This window comes from Triticum dicoccoides, chromosome 5A (assembly GCF_002162155.2).
Source record: "Triticum dicoccoides isolate Atlit2015 ecotype Zavitan chromosome 5A, WEW_v2.0, whole genome shotgun sequence".
Taxonomy (NCBI): domain Eukaryota; kingdom Viridiplantae; phylum Streptophyta; class Magnoliopsida; order Poales; family Poaceae; genus Triticum; species Triticum dicoccoides.
This window is the reverse complement of record NC_041388.1, coordinates 689,899,959-689,924,444: the sequence shown is the minus strand read 5'-3', so window position 1 is coordinate 689,924,444 and position 24,486 is coordinate 689,899,959. Positions and strand designations below refer to the sequence as shown.

The 24,486-nt window shown below is 47.9% G+C and overlaps 1 pseudogene; it reads right to left on the bottom strand.

The window, feature by feature from the left end:
- Positions 1 to 1,729: 1,729 nt before the first annotated feature.
- The window catches only part of LOC119300467, a 64,231-nt pseudogene continuing 41,474 nt past the window's right edge, over positions 1,730 to 24,486 (bottom strand).

The following is a 24,486-nucleotide window of genomic DNA, read 5'->3' as shown; positions in this document are numbered from 1 at the left end:
CTGGATGTCATGAGGAGTTCCTGAGTGATCCGGGGGTAAAGATTTGTATATAGGAAGTCCAGTTTCGGCCAATGGGAAAGTTTCGGCGTCATCAGTATTGTACCGGGACCACCGGAAGGATCCCAGGGGTCCACCGGGTGGGGCCACCTATCCCGGAGGGCCCCATGGGCTGAAGTGGGTAGGGAACCAGCCCTTGGTGGGCTGGTGCACCCCCCATGGGCCTCCCCCTGCGCCTAGGGTTAGAAACCCTAGGGGTGGGGGCGCCTCCACCTGGCTTGGGGGCCAAGCCACCCCCTTGCCCCCCCCCATCTAGATGGGATCTAGAGGGCCGGCGCCTCCCCCCTGGCCCCTATATATAGTGGAGGGGAGGGAGGGTAGCCGCACCCAAGTCCCTGGCGCCTCCCTCTCCCCCCGTGACACCTCTCCCTCTCGTTGGTGCTTGGCGAAGCCCTGCCGAGATCCCGCTGCTTCCACCACCACGCCATCGTGTTGCTGGATCTCCATCAACCTCTCCTCTCCCCTTGCTGGATCAAGAAGGAGGAGATGTCTCTCCCAACCGTACGTGTGTTGAACGCGGAGGTGTCGTCCGTTCGGCGCTCGGTCATCGGTGATTTGATCACGACGAGTACGACTCCATCAACCTCGTTCTCTTGAATGCTTCCACTCGTGATCTACAAGGGTATGTAGATGCACTCCCCTCTCCCTCGTTGCTAGATGACTCCATAGATTGATCTTGGTGATGCGTAGAAAATTTTAAAATTCTGCTACGTTCCCCAACACCTGCTCCAATACAGGATGGTTTTCAACCATCTTGTAATCGTGGAACTGCTCTATAATATACATCTCGCTCCCGGCATCGGCGGCCCCGAACTTAGATTCGAGTGCCTCCCACAAGTCCTTGGCGACATGCACATGTAAATATGCGTCGACCAGTTTATCTCCGTTCACGCTAAGAACTGCTCCGAGGAACACAACAGTGGCCTCCTTGCACGCCTTCTCCTGTTCAGGAGCAATCGTTCCCGTGGAGACACCGGTGACCCAGAACACGTTCATAGCCGTGAGCCATAAAGTGGTCTTAGTCTGCCAACGCTTAAAATACGAACCGGTAAACTTATCCGGTTTTAGTGCAGCGGCAAAGCCACTTGCCGAAAAATTCCTACACATAATAGGTTTTTGGATTGTTGAGTAAATAGGCAATTTCTCAATTAAATTAATCCATGAGTAAATCACTAGCATGGCATTGACACAAATAAACACATACTGATATTCAGTCAAGCTAGAACATACTACGATAATTGCAGAAAGATCTACGTATAACGCTAGCATGGCTAAAACAGGAAACAGTAGGAGCGGGATAAACGAGTTATACCCTCTAGTAGGCCATGCAGAGGCCGCGGCTTTGGTGGCAACAGTGGCGTCCTCGGCGGCCTTCTTGTCGGCTTCAGCTTTCTCGGCGGCGTCACGTTCTGCGTCGGTGAACATGGTGATGATGAAGGCGACGCGGACGTAGAGGAAGTAGATGATCGGAAGCGAGCAGTCGCGTAATCGCTGCCCAAAAACCTATTCGCCCCTCACCCCATACAGGAACCAGAAGGGCGTGGTTTCGGAGACCTGCTCTCCCGTCGACCGTGTACACGGCGGACGGGATGGAGTGACCGGTGGCAGCAGCAAGGGAACGACGGTGGGTGTGCGCATGGGAGCAGATGTGATCTGTTTGTGGCGGCTAGGGTTAGGAGACACCGCACAGGTCAGAGAACTCTCCGTTAGTGACTGGCAAAAGTAAGCGCGCAGCTGTGAGCTCAGCTCGGCTCAATCCCGCAACATGCGACGCGCCGAGGCATGGCGAGGCGGGCGGCAGAGGAGGAGTGCGCGAGGGCCTCTTCTCTTCTCAAGCTCCAATAGCATTTAGAAGAGAAACCCTTATAAGGAGGTCCAACTCCTTTTCCACTTCCGGGGTGGGACTAAACTTCCCACTACACCTAGTGCCATATAACCCTCATGGGCCCTTAGAGATTTTTCAGAAATTGCTATATGGGCCTAGAGCCCATCTCAAATTTCAGCAGCTTGTCCTCCTGAAACTTGCTCAGCAGTGGCGCCAGGACACCTCCGGCATCTCAGAAATCCACCAGCACACTGCACAACTCCCGATCCGTGAGTTGTCGAAAGATAGACTCTAGGTTCATCTGGTCGAGGGCCAAGACACCAACTCCCGCTGTCTCCACGGCGATGGGACTATCGGCCAGGGCTATGGCGTTAGAGGCAAACTCTTCCTGGAGAAACGGGATGTGGAATTTGGAACCTTCTCCCTGCGCTATGATGACGTAAAGAGGCTGCTTTACCCCTGGCTCCTTTGATATTGGTAAGGTGGTTGTCTTGGCCATGTCGCTTGAAATTATAACTCAGTCATATTTTTTCGATCAGAGGGGCCACACAGCCCCCATTTTCATCACAAAAATGGAGTCATAGCATATGAATCAAGTTTCATACAAACTTTACTTTTTTCGATGCCTAACATATGCATCATGAAAAAACTACATCTTGAGGCACTTCGACTGCACCTACAGGATGCTACAACAAAAGACCGCCCCAAAGCACCGTCGCTACATTTTTTGGCTAACATTTTTGCATCAGGTGAAAAAACTCACTACAACCTGAGATACCAAACTCTGCACCTACAGGGTGCTATAGCAAAAGAACAAGAGAGATCATCGCAAATGCTACATCTATCACCACTTGATCAACAGAGCCTCCGTACAGCAGGCCCCCAGCTGTAAGCACGCTCGAAGACGTCCCTCGCTATCCGGGCCAACCTCTTGGTCACTTCCTTAAGAGTTTTTTGCACTCCTCTTTTCTGTAGCACACCCCACGAATCCAACACAGAACATAAGGAGAAGATAATATCAATAGGACTTTTAGGTAAAGAACTTTGAAAGCAAGATTTATGTCTTGTTTTCCAGATCGACCATAATAAAGCAGTCGTACCAATAGCTATAACCACTCTATCTTTCCCAGTATACTTAGGAAGCCAATTCTGGCAAAAGTCAAAGAATGACATGGGTGTTTGGGGATTTCCCAAAGCACTCCCAACTACATTCCAAAGAAACTGAGCAAAAGAGCAAGTGAAAAATAGATGGTCAATACATTCATTGGCATCACAAAATTCACATTTGTTGGTGCCTTTCCAGCCTTTTTTACACAAGTTGTCCTTGGTCAGGATCCTCCCTTTGATAACTAACCAAATAAAAGCCTTAATTTTCAAAGGTACCTTCAGTTTCCACAGAAACTTAAAAGGGAACACTACTCTCCTAGCAATAATATATTGATAAAGAGATTTAATAGAGAACTGGCCAGAGGTGGTCAAAAGCCATTTGACTTTGCCAGGTTCCTCACTCAGAACAACCTGACTGCACATATCTAGAAGTTTATTCCACATATCCAATGTCTCCCCATATAAACATCTCCTAAATCTAATGCAGATAAAATCTTGTTCAAATGCTTTAGCAACCGTAATGTTTTGATGGAAAGTAAGTTTGTACAAGCGAGGAAAAAGTTGACAGAGAGGCTTGTTGTGGATCCAAGCATCTTCCCAAAATCTAGTTTTACACCCACCTCCAACAATTCTCTGATAACAGTTGTAAACGATATCTTTAACACTCATGATACCATTCCAGAAATGTGTGTTGGCAGGAGATGACTCACATTGAGACAAAGTTTTCCTCTTCAAATACTTTGCTCTAATCATCTCCTGCCAATCCCAATCTTCATTCTCAAGTCTCCAGAGCCATTTACACAAAAGATTAATATTCTTGATATCCAGATTAGTAACACCCAACCACCCTTGGTCTCTAGGTTGACAAACATCAAGCCAGTTAACTAAATGAAACTTCCTAACCCCCTCTTTCTCTTGCCAAAGCACCTGGCTCGAAAGAAATCGATTATTTTGCCTACTCCCTTTGGTAGACGCAAAAAGTTAAGTGAATGATTAATTACATTACTCAAACAAGTTTTAGTACGGATAAGACTACCACCCATAGATAAAAGACCGCCATGCCACGCTGCAGCTCCTTTCTCTACTCAGTCGTATTCTTTCGCCAACTGTGAGTAGTATCCTCCTGGTTGATCAGCTCCGCTCCCAATTTGATTTATGACAATTCCGTTCATCAAGATTGTAGTTCTGAGTTCAGTGTAATAGATAAAACATCAGCAGCAGCATCACACATTGTATTCAAACAAAACATGATATGCAGCAGTATGAAATATAAACATCACTACACTAAATGGCTAAAGCAATGAGTGTTCTACAATTTCCTAACCATAGTTGTAGCACACAAAATTTGAACATATTGTGCAACTTATATTGAAAAATTAAGCTACACCTATAATTATAAAGTGGCAAAAATCTGGGTTCTGATATCACCACAATCTAGAATTCTAGCAAGATATTTGTAGTGGAATATCTACCTCAAAGTTGCAAAGGCCTTCCCAGTAAGCATGCGATGAAGGTAAGCATCATTCAATCTGAGACATAACGCTTCCTCCACGCCAATCCTTACATCTATCCCGGCGTTTCTGAGCTTTTCTTCCCAGTAAGCATGCGATGAAGGCAGTATTGGAACAGTAGCGAATAATGGCGCTGGTTTTACCAAGAGAAGTGAATTGTTAGTGAAATTAGGGATCATATGAAGATTGGGAACTAACATGAGGCCTAGTTACCAGTATGACCATGAAGATTAGGGGACTGACTGTTTTCTGAAAGATTAGGCGAAGTCATGCCATGCTCTGTTAACGACCATCCAAGGTTTGAAAGATGAGAGAGTCGCTGAATTACCATGCTTTGCAACAAACATAATCCTACAAATCATTCGTAATCTCATAGAGTGAACACCAAATTGAGAACAGGTGTGACCTCGGCATGGGGCTGGCCGGCTTTGGGGTGGAATTCCTCGCCGACGACTTGGCCCTCGCGGACGATGACGCAGCCTATTACGCTCCCACTAGATAATTTGGCACAATCAGAGTCAGAGTATAGAGGAATTGGAGAATTTCGATCTAGGGTTCATGAGATATAAAGAGAAGGGGATCGAGAGTGAGAACCATGCCTCCAGTGTATTGTTTCTGCCTGCCTTCTCCCCTGGTGCTCTCTCGCTTAAGTAGTTAGGTCGTCCATTTTGGGCCGCCGTAGCGCTTGTTGGGCTTGCGGGCTCATTTATTCTTCTCTTGGGCTTGGTCACTGGTGTTGGCTGGTGCAGTAGGCTGGGCCGTAACATTCCCCCCTTCTTGAGAATCAGCTTGCCCCCAATTAAGCTGGAGCCTCTGGATAATGGTGTTGCAGCTCGCCGCGGTCCTCCTAGGTCGCCAGTGATGCCGGTTGCCCGGTCCAGCGGATGAGCACTTGCGGGATTTGGTTCTTGCCCCCGCGGTGGAGATCAGTACCCAGGATCTCCACCGGTTCGGGGCTGGATGCTGCCTCAGTTCGTAACTCCTCCAGCGCCTGTTCCGACAGCGGTAGTGCTCGCGCAGTTGGGATACGTGGAAAACTGGATGAATGTTGTGTCGTGGTAACGATTCCGACAATAAGAGAGGGTAGGATAAAGGAGCATGATCTATCGAGATGCATATGGGTGACACGGTGGCTTTAGCGAGTTCGGGTCTCTCACGGTGGAGATAACAACCCTACATCTCGTGCTCCGGAGAGGCTTTGTTTTATCTGAGTATGTATCCGGAGATTACAATGTGTGTTTGAGAGAGAGGGGAGAGCGGATCTCCGTGCTTGAGCTATGTCCTTAGACTAATGGTTAGAAAGAGAGAGAGGTGGAAGAAAATACCCCTTAGTCTAGTGGTGGGGGTGGCTTATATAGAGTGTGCCACCCCCTCACCCCTTATGTTACACGGTGGAGAATCAATGCCATAATGCCTGCCCACTACAAAACCGTCATGCTGACTATTGGTCTTTGCATATCCGAGTGAGTTACACGATCGAGTGGAATGAGCTCGTCGAGTGAAGTGCCGTGCTCTGAGTGGTTATCGCCGTCCGAGTGACTTTCAAGTTGCGGTACATCTGGACGGCGATCTGGCCCAGGGGTCCAGTACAAACTATACGGTGTCCATGGGTAGGGCCTTTAGGTCAGGCCTGTTACCCTACCCCCAATACATGTCCTCGTCATTAGCCCCCGAATCGGTCGAGGTTGAGCGGGTCGAGTCGAGGTGAATTCCCAGATGAGTCGAGTGCTGCGGAGGCACTTATGAACTCCCTCTGGTCACCCGGCGATCTTATCTCCGCATGTTGCCTTGACGGATTCCAGACTGTATGGTGTCCGAGTGAAATGAGCTCAAACGGGTCCGCGGAGGAGCGTTAAACTCACCTTAAAGCAATTTTTTTGGAGTGATTTGGAGCTGGTCCTGCATTGAGTAACTGATTACTCGGAATTTCTTCACGCCTGGAACGTGTCTTTTTTTGTTGTTTGGTTATCACTCGGACCGGGCGGACCATTCCGAGTGGATACCATTCCAGTGGGGGCACGCTGAGTGCACCCACTGGGTGTAGTCCCAGAGACTGCCGTCGACTACGGGCAGTCGGCGGGAGTCTTAGAGCATGTCTTTTTTGTTGTTGTTTGGCCATCACTCGGACCGGGCGGACCATTCCGAGTGGATACCAACAGTCGGCGGGAGTCTTAGAGCCTGTCTTTTTTGTTGTTTTTCATCACTCGGACTGGTCAGGGCGTACCGAGTGGAGATTACTCCAGTGGGGTGTAACGCCCTCGATGCGGCTATATCTCCCACGTGTCGAAGCACGACTTAGAGGCATAACCACATTGAAAGCAATGTCGCAAGTGAGGTAATCTTCACACAACCCATGTAATACATAAGGGAAAGAGATACATAGTTGGCTTACAATCGCCACTTCACACAATGACATGAATAAAGCATTACATCATCCAGATACAATCAAGGTCCGACTACGGAACCAAAATAAAAGAAGAACCCCACATGCGACAAAGGTCCCCGATCGACCCCAACTGGGCTCCACTACTGATCAACTAGAACGAAACAACACAAAGGGCAAGATCTTCGTCGAGCTCCTCCTTGAGCTTGGTTGCGTCATCTGCACGGTAACATAGGCACCTGCAAACTGGTTTTGTAAATATCTGTGAGCCACGGGGACTCAGCAATCTCGCACCCGCGAGATCAAGACTATTTAAGCTTATAGGAAGGATGGAGTAATGAGGTGGAGCTGCAGCAAGCGACTAGCATATATGGTGGCTAACATACGCAAATGAGAGCGAGAAGAGAAGGCAAAGCACGGTCGATAAAAGTATGATCAAGAAGTGATCCTATAGCAACCTACGTCAAGCATAACTCCAACAACCGTGTTCACTTCCCGAACTCCGCCGGAAAGAGACCATCACGGTTACACACACGGTTGATGTATTTTAATTAAGGTCAACTTCAGGTTTTCTACAACCGGACGTTAACAAATTCCCATCTGCCCATAACCGCGGGCACGGCTTTCGAAAGATAATACCCTGCAGGGGTGTCCCAACTTAGCCCATGACAAGCTCTCACGGTCAACGAAGGAATAGACCTCCACCCAAGACGTTCCGATCAGACTCGGTATCCCGGTACAACAAGACATTTCGACAGGGTAAAACTAAACCAGCAACACCGCCCGAATGTGCCGACAAATCCCGATAGGAGCTGCACATATCTCTTTCTCAGGGCACACTCAGATAGGTCAAGCTACAAGTAAAACCAACCCTCAAGTTTCCCCGAGGTGGCCCCGCAGGCTGCCCAGTTCGGACCAACACTCAGAGGAGCACTGGCCCGGGGGGGTTAAATAAGATGACCCTTGAGTCTGCAGAACCCAAGGGAAAGAAAAGGCTAGGTGGCGAATGGTAAAACCAATGTTGGGCATTGCTGGAAGAGCTTTACTTAAGGCGAACTGTCAAGGGGTTCCCATTATAGCCCAACCGCGTAAGGGACGCAAAATCCGGGAACATAACACCGATATGACGGAAACTAGGGCGGCAAGAGTGGAACAAAACACCAGGCACAAGGCCGAGCCTTCCACCCTTAACCAAGTATATAGATGCATTAATTAAGTAAGATATATTGTGATATCCCAACAAGTAAACATGTTCCAACAAGGAACAACATCTCCATGTTCCAACAAGGAACAAACTTCAATCTTCACCTGCAACTAACAATGCTATAAGAGGGGGTGAGCAAAGCGGTAACATAGCCAATCAACGGTTTGCTAGGACATGGTGGGTCAGAGGTTTGACATGGCAATTTGGGAGGCTGACAAGCAAATGGTAGGCATCGTAGCATTGGCATGGCAAAAGAGCGAGCAAACTAGCATAGCAAAGATAGTAGTGATTTCGAGGGTATGATCATCTTGCCTGAAATCCCGCAAGGAAGAAGAACGAGTCCATGAAGAAGACAAACGGATGTAGACGAACGAATCCTCACAACTCCGGAACGAAACCGAAGCTAACGAGAGAAGCAACCCGGAAAGAAACAAACAACATAGTAAACAAACATCACATAAACATGGCATGATGCGCAAACAAGTATGATGCATGTCCGGTTTAAAGAGGCATGGTATGGCAAAGAGCACAAGCAACCCTACAAATTAAGTGGAGCTCAATATGCAACGAGTTGCATATTGACGGAACACCACATCAATTATTTAGTTCTCTCTCGGTTAGGCTACCCAACAATATTAACTGTTGTTAAACATGGCAAGAGGTGAAGCATAATATAAACTATACCATCTAAACAATTTAAATGGGGCCGGATATAAAAACAACAAATCCGGTAAATCCCCATATGCATTTAGCAATTTAAAGCAACACCAATTTTAAACATTTTTAATGTTGTTATCATGATGCGGATGACATATACAGGTTTTATGCAATTTTTATAAAAACGTTAACATAAGCATGTTATGAAGCATTAGTCGCCATGGCGGAATGAAAAGGGTGCCACGGCGGCGAAACAGAAATGGTGCCACGGCAACATATCCGAAAATGATGCCATGGCAACATATCGGTTCCGGTAGCTCACAAAGATACCGGTGCAAAAGGAGGCGTGCGGATGCGTGCATGGATGGTGGGGTGATCCCGGCTTCCGGGTTCCCACGGGACGATGGCACGGCAAAAGAGGGGCATCGCAAGGACGATTCGATCACGGTGCAAAACTCGAGCATCTCATTCAACACATGCATTCGGTCCACGGCGGTCGTTCTCGGCGGTTATACCTTTGAAGCGTGCGTTTTCGGAGCGGTTCGAGTCGTCGAGGGAAGTAGTCGTTCACGGCGACGGTAGAGGTACTCGCGATCTTGGCAACGGTAGTCGTACATGTCCGGAGAGGAACTTGTCGCATCCACGGTATTCGGGCGTAGTGGAAGTAGTTGTACACGTTCGTTTTTCGGAGAGGTACTTGACGAATCCAACATCTTCGGGGCGACGGTAGTGGTTCACGGACGTCGTGGAAGTAGTTGTTCTTGCAGCAGTCGTGGAAGTAGACGTTCACGTTTGGAAAGGAACTTGTCGCAACCAAGTCCTTCGGGGCTCGTCGGTAGCGGTACTTGGCGAAATGCACGTCGACGGTAGTCGTTCTAGGCAGGAAACAGTAGTTGTACACGGCTCTTCGGCGTCGAGGTAATTGGCGTTCCAAAACAGAGCAACACCAAAAGGCCTAGGGTCTTGGCGATGTAGATGAACACGAGGTCCTGCCCGGGGCTGGTCTTGGCCTTGGCGTTCCTGGTCGATGAGGGCGAGCGGAGGCGCATCCTCCTCCCTGCTCGAACAAGGCAGAGGCGGGGCATGGGGCTGCTCCTGCAAAGGGGCGACGGGAGCCGGACGGTGGCGCTCGGGGATGGCTGAGGCGGAACCAGATGGCGAGGCGGCAAGCTTGGCGCGGGCGCCGGGGCCGCCGGAGTTGGCCGAGCTCGGGGACGAGCTCCTGGCTGGCAAGGGGAGCGAGGAGCGTGGGACGGCAGCCAGCAGCGGCTCCTGTGGCCGGCGGGCGGAGGTCCAGGAGAGGTGGAGAAGTGGTGGCGCGGGCGAGGTCGGCGCTGCGGCGCAGCTCGACGGCGACAAGGCAGCAGAGGGACGCGGGCAGGAGGTGAAGAAGACGGCGCAGCAGCGGGACGATGGGGATGGACGGAGGAGATGGGCTCGCCGGCCAGAACGACGGCGCAGCGGCAGAGGAAGAAGGGGCGTGAGGGAGGAGATCGAGGGGATATGGGGATCGAGCGAGGAGTTCTCGCTCCTCTCTGGCGGCGCGAGCAGGGGAAGGAGATGGGGATCGAGGAGAGGTAGATGGCGGCGTGAGGGATCGGGCGAGAAGAGAGGACGAGGGAGTCGGGCTAGCGGGGCTAGGCTTCGGTCGGATCGGTGGGGCGCCGACTGGGCCTGGGAGGCCGGCCCAGTGGAGAGAAAAAATGGCAGAGGCCTGGTGGGCTGACAAAGGGCCTAGCTGGGCTGCAGGAGGCCGACTGGGCTTGCTCCTCTCTCCCCCTATTCTCTTATTGTCCAAAACAGAAAATACCAAAGAGGAAAAGAAGAGGAAAGGAAGTGTTTGGGATAGCATTTACGCATGGGGGTAATTTTCCCGGACTCGCAAAAATGCGCTGGTTCCAAGGAAATAGAAATGGCCAAGATCGAACGATAAGAATTCAAACTCATTTGAATTTAATTCAAATGGGTTTGAACTAGGACTTGATAAAAGGAAGGTCCAAAAATGTTCGGATTTTTGGTGGAGCTCCGGAAAATGATGAAATAAATTATTGGACAACGTTTGAGGTCAAAGGCATGGGGAATTATTTTGCAAGTGTGTTTTGGTGATTCCGAAAATGGAATATTTTATTATAGCTCCCTAATAATATTGAGAGGCTTTAATATGTTATAAAGAGAAATCACGAGTGAATTCCCTCAATTTAAATGGATCGAAAAAAAATCCATACGATTTATTTAGTTGAGTTTTAAAAAATAAATGACATGATGGCATGATGACATGATGCAATGCACATGATGCAAGGATGAATGCAACAAATAAAACAAATCACACGACGAAACTCGGAATAGCTGGAAGTCTTCTGGAGCGTCGGTCTCGGGGCGTTACAACACTCCACCACTACGAGAGGATCTCGTCCCGAGATCTAGAATGGCACCGGAGAGAAACGGAAGAGGAAGAGAAGAGATAAAACTAAGTTGCTTCTTTGACAAAAGAGTGAAATCACGAACCTTGAGAGGTTGAGCAATTTAAAAGAAAGAGTACAGCAGAGATGAACGAGATTGCAAACAATCCGTTAGAAAAGAGGAACAAGGAACATTACGAGGACTTGAAGGTTGCGAAGCTATGAATGACGAGTACAATGGACAAGAAGGAATTGACATCACTCTGGTTGAAACGAGATAAACAAGGAACAAGGAAGATCAAAATCGGACAGCACTCCGGTTGGAAAGAGATGCAAGACTTGATAAGATGAAAAAGAACTTGAAAGAAAAAGGCAGGACACTCCGGTTAAATGGATAAGCATGAAAAGAACACGATCCTGACAAAACAAGATGATGATTGAAGAGCACAACATCACAATGCCTCCGAAACAAAAGAATAGAAGATAGATAATTGAAATAGAAGAATGGAGAAGAAAATGCCAAGCACCCTTCCAAGAAGGTTATAACGGAGTTGTTGGAAAACCAAAAACGAAACGAATAAGCTTGTAGTGGGCTTATGGAAAACATCTCAAAATTATGAGGTGACAACCGGCCACTAACGGAAACAATTACTTGCTTGAGATTAACGAAGAGATGAACACTTCTTCCACCAAGATGATAAAGAGATAACTTGGATCATTGGCAAACACCACAAATAGCAACATTCCAATGGAAGGCTTTTAGGTGAAATATGACACAAGATAACTCCAACAACGAGGTTGATGGATTTAAAAAATAACTCATTCTTAACAACATGTGAATCATGGAACATGAACTCAAATTATCAAGAATGACATAATACCACCTCCAAAATATGGTAGAAAGAATTGCACTCCGGATTACCATATGAAGAAAGCTTGAGCTCCTTAGGAAAGAATCTCGATGAAAACTTTGAGAAGGGAATTAAATCCTTGATGAACCATCATGTAGAACCTCCATGAAGAACTCCGGTAAACAAAAGGAATGAAAAGAAAGAGAAATTGAAAACACAAGGTGAATCCTTGCAATGATTTAGATGGATCTCCGTGATAATTAGAGCTTGGAACTCCGGGAAAAAGAGAAGATGAAACAAATGAAACCGAGAATTTTAAGGGCCTCCGGAATAAAGAATTAATCACTTGGATGAACAAGAATAAGAATTATGTTATGCTTATCCTTCACCAATTAAATTGACGACAATCAACGGATTTGGCATACTACTTATTCTCGTAGAAAGGATTAAAAGAGATATAGCGTAAACTTGAGAAGGTCTTCAACGAACCACCGGTAGGATTGGAACAACAAATGAATTGATATGATGAACAAGGAAGAGCGATCTTGAAAGAACCACCGTAAGAATTGAAAATGATCGAAGTAGGGGTGCATCACCGGTAAGAATTAGCAAATGAACGAAGGTGCTTGAGACAAACTAGATACATGAGAACAAAGAGATCAAGAACTGATTAGAGGATATTCGATAGATGCACCGGCAAGATAGGAGAATGATAACTGACGGCTGAGAATGAATAAACCTGAATTGATGGACTCCGGATGACAAACTGAGAAGACTCTTGAATATCTCCTGATGGGTGAAAAAGATTCTCACAATCGAAAATAATTATGAGAGGATGGCAACAAGCTAGCACCATGAATCTTGAAGAGAATAGAGCAAGATTGAGAGAAAAAAATCTTCTTCGGTCTTCAAATGCTGGGAATGACGATGAGAAACACCACCAAATTGTTGAGATCTCCGGGATTAAAATTGGAAAGGTTGAACCAACGATGAAAGAATTTGAAAGATCAAGGAGAAAGGCATTTGACTGATGATAACTCATTCTTACGTCAAACTTGGAGAAGAATTTAGGATAGCTCTGGGAAAATAGAAGAGTCAGGTAAGATCCTGGGAAAAGACCTGTGGGTTAGGGCCCACTCAAAAGAACACCGTTGAAAAGATTTAAAAGAGAGGCTGCACCCGGTTGAAATAAAAGACTTGAATGAGAGAACATCCTCGAAAGATCTTGAACGAATGCATAGTGGAAACACGAATCTTCGAGATATCTTGAGCTCTCCGGAATAACAAATAGCGAGAAGTGAATGAATATGAGGAGCATCGTCAAGAGAAGGTATTTGAAACGAGAAAAGGGGATATAATCGACAAATCTTGACTTGAATCCACCGGAGAAGAAAAGAAAGAAGAATGACGAACTTGAAGCTCCGTTAGAAACTTCATGAGAATCACCGGATAAGAACATTGAAGGAAAAGAATGGAGAGACTTCACATGAATAAATGGATACTTGATTGAAATATATAAGAGTCCTTGAAGAAAAAGGGGTGGGAGGGCGGGAAAAACAAAGGCAACTTGGGGCAGTTGGAATGAACACCGTTGAGAAAAACTTAGAATTGATCTTGCGGATGGGGAGAATGATCGGATCCACTTGAAGAGAGACACACCGGTTAAAAAAAAGGATTGACAAGACAGACTCGATGATCAAGAAGGATTAGTATTCACATAGGAATATGAGAACACCATTTGGAAAAGGTATGGAATCAACATTTGACTTCGAAGCAACTCGAATACCACAACTCAAAACAAAACAAAGGATTGGCTTGCAAAATAAGCCGGAACAAACATATGATAGAGATTTCGTCCGAAGTTTTCGTGGTGGGGCCTACACGGGCTCGAGTGTACAGCACCATCATGTACAAGGCAGTGCACATGACATACGAAGCGTCCCCGAGTCGGCATAGCCAAGGACTCTTTAAGACACAACGAGACCACTGTAAAACCAACCGTGAATAGGCGGACCACTAGACGTCGAACCCCAATTTCATATCATACATCTGTTGGAAAGATATCCTAAGAGCTACTTGAATTCCCACCTATGAAACTCCCGAAATTTTCCGGTTATGCAATCAGGTGTTGGGGATACAGGGGAAGCATAATATCTCACCCAAAACTAACAAATCCTACATCCAGCTGTATCCATCCTTCAACACATAACCAAGAAACCTTCGGAAATCGTCTACCTCAACCTTCGAAAAGCATCCGTTATACAAGTCATGGCAATACTCCCGTACTCACCTCAGTACTGGGTTATCGGGGTTATCTCACCAACAACTGCATAAAAGAGATTTTCGATGTCGGCATACTAAACTCAGGTATTCCAGAACTGCAACGATAAAATTATGACGACAACACCTCAGAGCTCAACTCCCCGGGACACTTCCACTAAACCCCTGACAGGAGGCACCAAGACAATGTTGTCATCATAAAACCATCGGAACGATTCCAAGATACCCGCGTGATCCTAAAAAAAATTTAGTGAAATTTGAGAAGAGAAGAGTCAAAACTCTACGTCAGGATACCTTACCAGAGCAATGAGGAGACTGGGAAGTAAAAAAGAATTCCTAAACTCTCCGATATATATAATCCTAAATGACTCAAAATATTTTTCTAGACACAACTCGGCCGCTAAAAACGATCAAGCAATGGGGCTCCTAAGGTCGGGGAAGGCTCTGATTACCAACTTTTAAAGCCCTCGATGCGGCTATATCTCCCACGTGTCGAAGCACGACTTAGAGGCATAACCGCATTGAAAGCAGTGTCACAAGTGAGGTAATCTTCACACAACCCATGTAATACATAAGGGAAAGAGATACATAGTTGGCTTACAATCGCCACTTCACACAATGACATGAATAAAGCATTACATCATCCAGATACAATCAAGGTCCGACTACGGAACCAAAATAAAAGAAGAACCCCACATGCGACAAAGGTCCCCGATCGACCCCAACTGGGCTCCACTACTAATCAACTAGAACGAAACAACACAAAGGGCAAGATCTTCGTCGAGCTCCTCCTTGAGCTTGGTTGCGTCATCTGCACGGTAACATAGGCACCTGCAAACTGGTTTTGGAAGTATCTGTGAGCCACGGGGACTCAGCAATCTCGCACCCGCGAGATCAAGACTATTTAAGCTTATAGGAAGGATGGAGTAATGAGGTGGAGCTGCAGCAAGCGACTAGCATATATGGTGGCTAACATACGCAAATGAGAGCGAGAAGAGAAGGCAAAGCACGGTCGATAAAAGTATGATCAAGAAGTGATCCTATAGCAACCTACGTCAAGCATAACTCCAACAACCGTGTTCACTTCCCGAACTCCGCCGGAAAGAGACCATCACGGTTACACACACGGTTGATGTATTTTAATTAAGGTCAACTTCAGGTTTTCTACAACCGGACGTTAACAAATTCCCATCTGCCCATAACCGCGGGCACGGCTTTCGAAAGATAATACCCTGCAGGGGTGTCCCAACTTAGCCCATGACAAGCTCTCACGGTCAACGAAGGAATAGACCTCCACCCGAGACGTTCCGATCAGACTCGGTATCCCGGTACAACAAGACATTTCGACAGGGTAAAACTAAACCAGCAACACCGCCCGAATGTGCCGACAAATCCCGATAGGAGCTGCACATATCTCTTTCTCAGGGCACACTTAGATAGGTCAAGCTACGAGTAAAACCAACCCTCAAGTTTCCCCGAGGTGGCCCCGCAGGCTGCCCAGTTCGGACCAACACTCAGAGGAGCACTGGCCCGGGGGGGGTTAAATAAGATGACCCTTGAGTCTGCAGAACCCAAGGGAAAGAAAAGGCTAGGTGGCGAATGGTAAAACCAATGTTGGGCATTGCTGGAAGAGCTTTACTTAAGGCGAACTGTCAAGGGGTTCCCATTATAGCCCAACCGCGTAAGGGACGCAAAATCCGGGAACATAACACCGATATGACGGAAACTAGGGCGGCAAGAGTGGAACAAAACACCAGGCATAAGGCCGAGCCTTCCACCCTTAACCAAGTATATAGATGCATTAATTAAGTAAGATATATTGTGATATCCCAACAAGTAAACATGTTCCAACAAGGAACAACATCTCCATGTTCCAACAAGGAACAAACTTCAATCTTCACCTGCAACTAACAATGCTATAAGAGGGGCTGAGCAAAGCGGTAACATAGCCAATCAACGGTTTGCTAGGACATGGTGGGTTAGAGGTTTGACATGGCAATTTGGGAGGCTGACAAGCAAATGGTAGGCATCGTAGCATTGGCATGGCAAAAGAGCGAGCAAACTAGCATAGCAAAGATAGTAGTGATTTCGAGGGTATGATCATCTTGCCTGAAATCCCGCAAGGAAGAAGAACGAGTCCATGAAGAAGACAAACGGATGTAGACGAACGAATCCTCACAACTCCGGAACGAAACCGAAGCTAACGAGAGAAGCAACCCGGAAAGAAACAAACAACATAGTAAACAAACATCACATAAACATGGCATGATGCGCAAACAAGTATGATGCATGTCCGGTTTAAAGAGGCATGGTATGGCAAAGAGCACAAGCAACCCTACAAATTAAGTGGAGCTCAATATGCAACGAGTTGCATATTGACGGAACACCACATCAATTATTTAGTTCTCTCTCGGTTAGGCTACCCAACAATATTAACTGTTGTTAAACATGGCAAGAGGTGAAGCATAATATAAACTATACCATCTAAACAATTTAAATGGGGCCGGATATAAAAACAACAAATCCGGTAAATCCCCATATGCATTTAGCAATTTAAAGCAACACCAATTTTAAACATTTTTAATGTTGTTATCATGATGCGGATGACATATACAGGTTTTATGCAATTTTTATAAAAACGTTAACATAAGCATGTTATGAAGCATTAGTCGCCATGGCGGAATGAAAAGGGTGCCACGGCGGCGAAACAGAAATGGTGCCACGGCAACATATCCGAAAATGATGCCATGGCAACATATCGGTTCCGGTAGCTCACAAAGATACCGGTGCAAAAGGAGGCGTGCGGATGCGTGCATGGATGGTGGGGTGATCCCGGCTTCCGGGTTCCCACGGGACGATGGCACGGCAAAAGAGGGGCATCGCAAGGACGATTCGATCACGGTGCAAAACTCGAGCATCTCATTCAACACATGCATTCGGTCCACGGCGGTCGTTCTCGGCGGTTATACCTTTGAAGCGTGCGTTTTCGGAGCGGTTCGAGTCGTCGAGGGAAGTAGTCGTTCACGGCGACGGTAGAGGTACTCGCGATCTTGGCAACGGTAGTCGTACATGTCCGGAGAGGAACTTGTCGCATCCACGGTATTCGGGCATAGTGGAAGTAGTTGTACACGTTCGTTTTTCGGAGAGGTACTTGACGAATCCAACATCTTCGGGGCGACGGTAGTGGTTCACGGACATCGTGGAAGTAGTTGTTCTTGCAGCAGTCGTGGAAGTAGACGTTCACGTTTGGAAAGGAACTTGTCGCAACCAAGTCCTTCGGGGCTCGTCGGTAGCGGTACTTGGCGAAATGCACGTCGACGGTAGTCGTTCTAGGCAGGAAACAGTAGTTGTACACGGGTCTTCGGCGTCGAGGTACTTGGCGTTCCAAAACAGAGCAACACCAAAAGGCCTAGGGTCTTGGCGATGTAGATGAACACCAGGTCCTGCCCGGGGCTGGTCTTGGCCTTGGCGTTCCTGGTCGATGAGGGCGAGCGGAGGCGCATCCTCCTCCCTGCTCGAACAAGGCAGAGGCGGGGCATGGGGCTGCTCCTGCAAAGGGGCGACGGGAGCCGGACGGTGGTGCTCGGGGATGGCTGAGGCGGAACCAGATGGCGAGGCAGCAAGCTTGGCGCGGGCGCCGGGGCCGCCGGAGTTGGCCGAGCTCGGGGACGAGCTCCTGGCTGGCAAGGGGAGCGAGGAGCGCGGGACGGCAGCCAGCAGCGGCTCCTGTGGCCGGCGGGCGGAGGTCCAGGAGAGGTGGAGAAGTGGTGGCGCGGGCGAGGTCGGCGCTGCGGCGCAGCTCGACGGCGACAAGGCAGCAGAGGGACGCGGGCAGGAGGTGAAGAAGACGGCGCAGCAGCGGGACGATGGGGATGGATGGAGGAGATGGGCTCGCCGGCCAGAACGACGGCGCAGCGGCAGAGGAAGAAGGGGCGTGAGGGAGGAGATCGAGGGGAGATGGGGATCGAGCGAGGAGCTCTCGCTCCTCTCTGGCGGCGCGAGCAGGGGAAGGAGATGGGGATCGAGGAGAGGTAGATGGCGGCGTGAGGGATCGGGCGAGAAGAGAGGACGAGGGAGTCGGGCTAGCGGGGCTAGGGTTCGGTCGGATCGGTGGGGCGCCGGCTGGGCCTGGGAGGCCGGCCCAGTGGAGAGAAAAAATGGCAGAGGCCTGGTGGGCTGACAAAGGGCCTAGCTGGGCTGCAGGAGGCCGACTGGGCTTGCTCCTCTCTCCCCCTATTCTCTTATTTTCCAAAACAGAAAATACCAAAGAGGAAAAGAAGAGGAAAGGAAGTGTTTGGGATAGAATTTACGCATGGGGGTAATTTTCCCGGACTCGCAAAAATGCGCTGGTTCCAAGGAAATAGAAATGGCCAAGATCGAACGATAAGAATTCAAACTCATTTGACTTTAATTCAAATGGGTTTGAACTAGGACTTGATAAAAGGAAGGTCCAAAAATGTTCGGATTTTTGGTGGAGCTCCGGAAAATGATGAAATAAATTATTGGACAACGTTTGAGGTCAAAGGCATGGGGAATTATTTTGCAAGTGTGTTTTGGTGATTCCGAAAATGGAATATTTTATTATAGCTCCCTAATAATATTGAGAGGCTTTAATATGTTATAAAGAGAAATCACGAGTGAATTCCCTCAATTTAAATGGATCGAAAAAAAATCCATACGATTTATTTAGTTGAGTTTTAAAAAATAAATGACATGATGCAATGCACATGATGCAAGGATGAATGCAACAAATAAAACAAATCACACGACGAAACTCGGAATAGCTGGAAGTCTTCTGGAGCGTCGGTCTCGGGGCGTTACATGGGGGCACGCTGAGTGCACCCACTGGGTGTAGTCCCCGAGACCGCCATCGACTGCGGGCAGTCGGCGGGGGTCTGAGAGAACTAAAACTCTTCTTAGATGGTACTGATCGAACTTGTTCTTCTCTGACTCGGAGGTTGAGTAATTCTGGAGCTGGTTTTGCATCGAGCAAAATGTTCTTTCTGAGTTCTCTTCCAGTGGGGGCACGCTGAGTGCACCCGCTGGGTGTAGTCCCCAAGCCTCTGTCGGACTAGATGAGTCGGGCAGAGGGTTTAAGTCTCCTAGTAAACCTCCACGCAGTCGACACGGTAAATATCTTTTAGTCTGAAATTGAGTCAATCGGATGCATCTTCAGGTGCTTGACATGGTAAATAAGCTCAGCCTAGAGCTGAGTCAGTCGGAATGATCTCCATGCACTCGGCACGGTAAATAAATTCAGCCTGGAACTCGATCAAGCAGGTGAATCTTCATGCTCTCGGCATGGTGAATGAATTCGGCTTTGAAACTGCCGACTGTAGAAAAAAGCCGGATACTCCAGGGAGTAATCGTTCCAGTAGTACTTCTTATATTGACCGTTAGATTTTGTGTGAAAGGGGTATTTGCAAGAGTACATTGTATCCGTAGAGGAGCTTCGTTTTCACCCTTTTGCATGAAAGGGATATTTGTCCGAGCGGACATGCTTCCCGACTGATCGGGGTATGTTGACTGCAAGGAAAAACTTGGTGGCACTCGTATGTCTCCTGGAGGAGATAGACTAGTGGTCTGACATGGACGTGCTATGAAACCCGACTGGCGGGGTTAGTGTGTGGGCTGACTCTCCGGAGAGAGGTCACTCATTATCCTGGGGGAACACCAGCACATGCTATCTCTGAGTCCAAGTTTGGGAAACTGACGCCTTGGAGCCTAGGATAAGGGTCAAGTGTATCCGTAGAGGAGCGTTGTTTTCACCCTTTGCAGTCTTAAAGATGACTTCAAGTAATGATTTGGGTGATCGTCCGAGTGGACAGTACTACCCTTATAGATTTTCGGCAAACCGAGCATGTATGGTCAGAAGAATATTCCTAATGTGATCAATAGGTTGACCAAATGGGCGTAACCCATGAGGGCGACATGGCCCAGGGCTATGCGAAGCCCCCGAGTGATGCTCGAAAAAGGTAAGATTGCTACAGAGTGTGATATGAGGTTTGAACATATGAGTAACTTAGTTGTTCCAGTGTTGGGGGTGTAGAGGTGAGGACATGTCCAACTGATGGTGACGCGTAGGGCGGCCGAGGGGCGAGGACGTGTACAACCGAGTGGCGACGCGCGGGGCGGCCGAGTGGTGAAGACGTGCAGATCTGAGTGGCGACGCGTGGGGCGGCCGAGTGGTGAAGACGTGCACAACCAAGTGGCAACGTGCGGGGCGGCCGAGTGGTGAAGACGTGCACAACCGAGTGGCAACACGTGGGCGGCCGAGTGGTGAAGATGTGCAAATCCGAGTGGCGACGTGCGGGGCGGCCGAGTGATGCTAGGTGAGGTGGCCGAGCGAAGGACTAAGTGTCCAGCCAAGTGGCAAAAATGGTCCTTGAAGGAGTTAGCCAGATGCTTTTGAAGCTGATGTAGTGACGAGGTCGGTGTAGTGTGGCTGCGGCGCAACAAGACCAGCGCGACAACTGAGTCTGAGTAGGAACGAAGATGGTGTGCAGAGTGTCTGGGTGATTATGTAATTTGTCAAAGTGACGGATCGAATGTACTTGTTGAAGTGAAGGGTCTGACTGCTGATGAAGTACTCGACCACTTAGGAGAGTGTCATTCCGAATGAGCTGCAGCTCCCAAGTGCGGCGTAGCCCCCGAGCGTACTATAGGCTTCGACAACGGACGTGCCAGAATACAAGAAATATAGTTTTGAATGGATAATTTGTAATTCATCAAGTCAGACTCGGGTAAAGATGAGGAGAAGCTTCCGAGTGATGCTCGAAAGAGGCAAACTCGCAGGGAGTGAAGTGTACAATTTAATTATAAAAGGGACTTATCAGTCTCATGCTTGACGAGGTCTATGTCATTGATATGATGAAGAGGATTCCTCTGAGGGGTTGGCCGAATGTGTTTGAAGCCAACAGGTGACAAGGTCGGTGTTGTGGTGCGCTAGGACCGGTACGGTGACCGAGTCCGAGCAGCGATGAAGTTGGCGCATAGGGCCGTCGAGTGATCGCATAACTTGTGTAAAAATGGCACAAGCCAACGAAATAATTTCTCGAGGAAATTTGATGTGTGCTGAAATGATTAGTGTGAATAACACCCATAGACACCTGCTGGGAGTGCAAGGGGATTGCTGGTTGACCAGCAAGAGTCTGAGAGAGCGAAGGATCCGTTCGAACTTGTCGAAGCGACGGATCCGACCGAACTCATTGGAATACTGGCTCAAATAAAATGGAAGTGTAGTGTTTCAACTGAGTTGCAGCCCCGAAGGACCGATGCAAACTCGAAATGAAGAACGACACATGGTGTTCGTGAATGATGTACGCGAAAAATGGAAGCTGGACTCGTGAGTCACATAACTAGTACTAAGTAAGTATGTGAAAATAAGCAGCCGAGCATAGAGGTACTGTAACGCCCTTGATGCGGCTATATCTCCCACGTGTCGAAGCACGACTTAGAGGCATAACCGCATTGAAAGCAATGTCGCAAGTGAGGTAATCTTCACACAACCCATGTAATACATAAGGGAAAGATACATAGTTGGCTTACAATCGCCACTTCACACAATTACATGAATAAAACATTACATCATCCAAATACACTCATAATCTGACTACGGAACCAAAATAAAAGAAGAACCCCAAAAGCGACAAAGGTCCCCGATCGACCCCAACTGGGCTGCACTACTGATCAACTAGAACGAAACAACACAAAGGACAAGATCTTCATCGAGCTCCTCCTTGAGCTTGGTTGCGTCACCTGCTCTGTAACATCGGCACCTGCAAACTGGTTTTGGAAGTATCTGTGAGCCACAGGGACTCAGCAAATCTCGCACCCTCGCGATCAAGACTATTTAAGCTTATGGGTAAGGTAAAAGGTATGAAGTGGAGCTGCAGCAAGCGACTAGCATATATGGTGGCTAACATACGCAAATGAGAGAGAGAAGAGAAGGAAAAGCACGGTCGATAAAATTATGATCAAGAAGTGATCCTAAAACAACCTACGTCAAGCATAACTCTAACACCGTGTTCACTTCCCGGACTCCACCGAGAAGAGACCATCACGGTTACACACGCGGTTGATGTATTTTAATTAAGTTAAGGTTCAAGTTATCTACAACCGGACATTAACAAATTCCCATCTGCCCATAACCGCGGGCACGTCTTTCGAAAGTTCAAATCCCTGCAGGGGAGTCCCAACTTAGCCCATCACAAGCTCTCACGGTCAACGAAGGAATAGACCTCCTCCCGAGACATTCCGATCAGACTCGGTATCCCGGTTCTACAAGACATTTCGACAGGGTAAAACTAAACCAGCAACACCGCCCGAATGTGCCGACAAATCCCGATAGGAGCTGCACATATCTCTTTCTCAGGGCACACCGGATCGTCCAAACTTCCGGTAGGCCAGCCCAGAGTTGCCCCTGGTGGCCACCGGCGGCTGACAAGTTGGACCAACACTCAGAGGAGCACTGGCCCGGGGGTAAAATAATGATGACCCTCAGGAGCGCGACTCCCAAGGGAAAAGAAAAGGATAGGTGGCAAATGGTAAAACCAATGTTGGGCATTGCTGGAGGAGCTTTACTTAAGGTGAACTGTCATGGGGTTCCCATTATTACCCAACCGCATAAGGAACGCAAAATCCGGAAACATAACACCGATATGACGGAAACTAGGGCGGCAAGAGTGGAACAAAACACCAGGCATAAGGCCGAGCCTTCCACCCTTTACCAAGTATATAGATGCATTAATTAAATAAGATATATTGTGATATCCCAACAAGTAAACATGTTCCAACAAGGAACAACATCTCCATGTTCCAACAAGGAACAAACTTCAATCTTCACCTGCAACTAACAACGCTATAAGAGGGGCTAATCAAAGCGGGAACATAGCCAAACAACAGTTTGCTAGGACAAGGTGGGTTAGAGGCTTGGTTCAACAATATGGGAGGCATGATAAGCAAGTGGTAGGTGTTTGAAATATGCCCTAGAGGCAATAATAAATTGGTTATTATTATATTTCCTTGTTCATGATAATCCTTTATTATCCATGCTAGAATTGTATTGATAGGAAACTCAGATACATGTGTGGATACATAGACAACACCATGTCCCTAGTAAGCCTCTAGTTGACTAGCTCGTTGATCAATAGATGGTTACGGTTTCCTGACCATGGACATTGGATGTCATTGATAACGGGATCACATCATTAGAAGAATGATGTGATGGACAAGACCCAATCCTAAGCCTAGCACAAGATCATGTAGTTCGTATGCTAAAGCTTTTCTAATGTCAAGTATCATTCCTTAGACCATGAGATTGTGCAACCCCCGGATACCGTAGGAATACTTTGGGTGTGCCAAACGTCACAACGTAACTGGGTGACTATAAAGGTGCACTACGGGTATCTCTCAAAGTGTCTGTTGGGTTGGCACGAATCAAGACTGGGATTTGTCACTCCGTGTAAACGGAGAGGTATCTCTGGGCCCACTTGGTAGGACATCATCATAATGTGCACAATGTGACCAAGGAGTTGATCACGGAATGATGTGTTACGGAACGAGTAAAGAGACTTGCCGGTAACGAGATTGAACAAGGTATCGGGATACCGACGATTGAATCTCGGGCAAGTATCGTACCGATGCACAAAGGGAATTGCATACGGGATTGATTAAGTCCTTGACATCGTGGTTCATCCGATAAGATCATCGTGGAACATGTGGGAGCCAACATGGGTATCCAGATCCCGCTGTTGGTTATTGACCGGAGAGTCATCTCGGTCATGTCTGCATGTCTCCCGAACCCGTAGGGTCTACACACTTAAGGTTCGGTGACGCTAGGGTTATAGAGATATTAGTATGCAGTAACCCGAAAGTTGTTCGGAGTCCTGGATGAGATCCCGGACGTCACGAGGAGTTCCGGAATGGTCCGGAGGTAAAGATTTATATATGGGAAGTCTTGTTTTGGTCGCCGGAAAAGTTTCGCGCATTATCGGTATTGTACCGGGAGTGCCGAAAGGGGTCCAGGGGTCCACCAAGGGGGTGCACCTGCCCCGGGGGCCACATGGGCTGTAGGGGTGTGCGCCTTGGCCTATATGGGCCAAGGGCACCAGCCCCAAGAGGCACATGCGCCAAGAGATAAGGGAAAGGAAGAGTCCTAAAGGGGGAAGGCAGCTCCTAGGTGCCTTGGGGAAGATGGACTACTCCCTGGCC